Source organism: Pistacia vera, unplaced genomic scaffold, assembly GCF_008641045.1.
Source record: "Pistacia vera cultivar Batoury unplaced genomic scaffold, PisVer_v2 Contig357, whole genome shotgun sequence".
NCBI lineage: Eukaryota > Viridiplantae > Streptophyta > Magnoliopsida > Sapindales > Anacardiaceae > Pistacia > Pistacia vera.
This window is the reverse complement of record NW_022196176.1, coordinates 682373-686993: the sequence shown is the minus strand read 5'-3', so window position 1 is coordinate 686993 and position 4621 is coordinate 682373. Positions and strand designations below refer to the sequence as shown.

The window sequence follows — 4621 nt, the reverse complement described above, 5'->3', positions numbered from 1 at the left end:
CTGATATATGATAGAATTAAGATGGGCTTGACTCCTCACCCAATAAGACCTTGTTGAATGAGATGATTACCCCTTCTTATAATTAGTAGGCTTGAGCGTGCCTAGTCAGTGTGGGACTCCAACACTCCCCCTCACGGTCAAGCCCATATGTTGGGTCATTCCTATTGATGGAGGTAGTTTGCTGTCTACCTCCTCTTCGCTAGTCATACACTCAGCTCAACTGTTCTAGCTCTGATATAATGATAAATTTAAGGTGGGCTTGACTCCTCACCCAATAAGACCTTTTTGAATGTAGGATTACCCTTTATAAACTAGTAGGCTTAACATGCCTACTATAAACCAGTAAGCTTGATTGTCTTAATCGGTGTAGGACTCTAAAACTATGAAAGAAAAAAAAAAACACTTATTTAAATTACTTTTGCGACCCTCACAATTCTACATTTCGGTTGAATCTTCACTTCGGCTTCTATGAGCCTCAATAAGTGTTAGAAATGTAGATTTATTTAGTGATTTGAATGTAAAATGTAAAGAATTGGGTTTAGTGCATGATTTTTTTATGAGATCCTTGCATGTTTCGTTATCTTCCAAAATCACTAGTTTTGTTGTATTTCAGGTATTTAGGTGCAAAAAGATAGATTATTCCTGCTTGTGTTGGTGTCCGAACACCTGGACCAGTTCGAGTATGGATAAATCAGGCGAGAAAAAAGAGTGAATTTCAAGTCGCGCTGCAGTGTGAAAATGAAATCCAGGTTGTGCCATAGCGAAGACATTCAGCACCGCAACACAAATTGGCAAAATCCAAATGGCACCGGCAATGCTATTCAATTGTGCCGTGGCATGGATTGGGTTTTTGACGAAGAATATCACCTAGAAGCGTGCCCGGCGCCATTCAACCATATCGTAGCGCAAATGCTAATTTGGCAAAATATTCGCATTTCCAATCCTAATTTTGTTTGCCAATATTACAAAAATGCCATCACGTGTAATTTCTATAAAAGGCAACTTTAGTTCATATTTTTGGCAGCTTTTAGCTAAACACATTTGTAAACATTTTGGGAAACTTTGAGAAGGGTTTTTGGCTAGAAGGGATCAAGTCTTGATCATTTTTTGTGGATTTGTCATCCAAATGGTCATGGTAAATCAAGTTCCTTTCTTGTGATTATGTGTAACTAATTCATTCAGTGTATCCATGTAACCCAATTTGATTACTTTATGTTTTATTCTAATTGATTGTTTAATTGATCCAATATGTCTTAGTTTCATTCTAGATTGCTGAATTGATTGATCGTTATTATTGTTTGATCAACTTTAATTTTCGGTTAATTAATTGTATGCATTTGGGATTAGGCTATATGCCACTGCTAATCCAAAATTATCTTATGGATGATTGATTTATGTTTGTGTGACACCTTCGACAGATGTAAATTGGTTTGTGAACGTTTGGGTACTCTTGTGCTTAATGGGTTTTCGTAATTGGACTAGGCTATACGTCACTAGCTAGTTTGATTGATGAAAATATTAGGTTAAATCCGATTGCCCATGATAATACCTATTTTGGTGAGTATCGACTCTAAGATTTGGATTGAAAAAATGTTGGTTAGGTTAATACATAGAATATGATGATTACGGTGAAATTGGATACACTAGACCGTTGCCCATTTGTTGATTTTAATTTAGCTTTCATTTTTGTTATATTTGGTATTTTAGCGTTTTTACTGTTTTTATTGTGATTTTATTAATTTAGGTTGCTGGTCCTTTTTTTATTTCTTTTGATTTCATATCTTAGTTGATTTTTGCACAATATTAAATTAATTAATAGCTCCCAACTTCCTGTGGGATCGACCCTTGCTTTGCACACTAAACTACTTGCGATTCGTGCACTTGCGGATTAGACTTCTTTGTTTTCTCAACAAGTTTTTGGCATCATATAAGATAGGAATGACAAAGAAATAGTTGAGATTTCTAACATCCCAATACTTCAAAATAGTATTCAAATACAAATTAAAACTTCGACTAATACACAAGTTAAAATGATACTGAGCCCAAAACACTTATTCATCAGAAGATAAAACATCTATTGGGGTAAAAATCTTATGGCTGCTTCAAATCGTCTAATTTGATAGTAAGCAATTCACCAGTCTCCACACAATTAGCACTAATCCTAAGATCTAAATTCCTCTAGCGTTATTCAGCATATATCCACTAAACCTCCATTTTTTTCATACGCTGCAATTATGTTGTCTGTCTCTTTATTAGCTTTGCAATGACATCTACACTACAGGAAGAATGTAATTTAAACCCATGTAACCACTATCCTCTGATTGATTGTTCATCTTGATATGGAGACCCTTAAAAATGTTAGTGACCCTTCTGCAGAAACCTTCATTGAAGATATTACGCGTTCATTGGTTCACAGTAGCCAGCAAATATGACTGATATTTTCCCATTGTCCTAGAATTAGTCGATAAGCTTCATCCCACAAAATAATTCCTCCTCCTGCTTCTTTGATCTGTGCACGAAATTTAGATGTACATTACTTTGTTTAAATAAACCATATATATCCGGGCCGGAGACACGGTCCTATGGAGCTATTTACCCCATTGGGCACAAGTCTGTTAAATCCTCGATATATAATATAATATAGAAGGTGATGCAAATCATTTTATTAGTAAATCTTTTCTTTAACCCAACAAAATTAATCATATGAAAGTATCTTTGCTATATAACGACTTAATAGAACAAATATTATTATAAATGTCAATTAATAAAAAAACAGCAAAACAACTTAGAGCTTAGAGCCTTAAGATATTAAGTCCCTATCAATTAAAGTTGAGGCAGATGCAGGCAGATGCTTGTGCCAAAAGCTATAAAGCAGCAAAACAACTTATTAAAGAATAATCTTGGAAGAAGGAAAGAAATTTGTCTGTATAAAAGAAGAAGAAGAAGAAGAGCTATTTTAGAAATTAACTCATACAAAATCGAAAATATGATTTATTTTCTTAATGGCTAAGTGTTTACCTTCTTCCTTGTCTGTGGTCCAGTTTGACCAAATATATTTAGCCACTAAATCTGTCCGTTGAACTTCTTTTACTTTATCACTAGCAAAATTCCCTCACTATGAGTAGTCTTCCAAGGATCGAGCCACCATAGTCTTACCTATCCGATATGAAAAAATCAATTAATTTAAATTTTATTTAAGTAACAAAATATATCAAGTGGATTTAAATTTCATAAGACTATAGGGAGCAATTTCACCTGTTCCAGGATTTCCAGAAAATTCATATGAGAAGTCTTCCAGTGCCAACTTGCAGTCCGGGGCTTTGCGTCTCTTATCCAAAAGCTGCCATTGCCCATTTCCGAAGTTGCATCTTCAGTTCATCCAAGCCCACAATATATGATAACTCTTTTTCAGAGCATCCATCTTTTCTTTTCCTTGCTCACTGCTTCCATGCCTTTTTCTTCCGTTGCTCTTCTTGATAAGAGTTTAATACTCACGCAACTTCCCACTTTCTGGGATTTTTGAGAGGGATGCTGCCAAGTGCATTGGAGTTTTCTCCATACTCCAAAATTTGAGACAGATAAGTTAAGTTGGAGCTTAACCTAATTCTTAAGGAGGTCAATACCCAACTTAAATGCCTAGTTTAAATTGACTTGCCCTAAGTTTGAATTAAAATTATTAATAAAGAAGATTTTTTTTTTAAGAATTCGTGTTTTAATAGTATAATTATTTAAAAATAATTGATAGCGTCAATAAACATAGAATTATATTAATGCAATGTTGTTTTATATATTAAAATTTAATCACATAAATTTATGGATCCGTCACTAAGTCCTATTCTTAAGACCAAACAATTCAAATAGGACTCCTCTCATCCAGTCTCATACAGTACACAGATTAGTTTTCTCTCCGGAAAATTAATAAAAAATATCTCATAAATTTCCATACCATATTCTTTGCTTCTAAGTCAACTTATCGTTCCCCTTCCATTCAAGCAGACATTTAACTATTCTGTCATGTTGTTACCAGCAGAAACATGAAGGGGATGTGTCCTGATATCTGCACTTAAACCAAAATGAAAAAGAATACATAAATTAGAACATAAAACACTTGCTGCTCACTCATTTTTTTAAATATAATTAACTTATTTGCTAAGAAACTGTTTTTTTCCCCTTAATTTCTTGTCCAATACCTTTTACTTTCTTATTAAGTTCATGTTTATGTAATTTTATGTAATTTTTTAAGGACTAATGACACGTAATGGTTTCATTATCTAACGGCTACTTCCAAGATTAGATGAAATTAGATTAATAGAGATCATCTAATTATGACCATCAATTAAAATATGCTCTAAAAGTGGATACATTTTCATAAAAAATAAAAAGAATACTAAAAATTAATCTTACATTGCATTTCTTTCATTGAGAAGAGATGGGTTGTCCTGTAGTAGCTTCTGAAACCCAACATTATCCCTGGACTGAGCACACTCATGAATGGTTGTAGGTTTCTCGATCCTGATGACTGTTTATCCTGATTATTCTCCATGTCTCTTAATGTAGGAGATTGAAAATAACAAAACACAAACAGAAAGAGAATGGGCGGTTCAGAATGAAATGAAGTTTC

General features: G+C 33.8%; 1 pseudogene; it reads right to left on the bottom strand.

Annotated features, from left to right (window-relative positions):
• Positions 1-2091: 2091 nt before the first annotated feature.
• LOC116139662 lies at positions 2092-3559 on the bottom strand (annotated as a pseudogene).
• Between the last annotated feature and the right edge of the window lie 1062 nt (positions 3560-4621).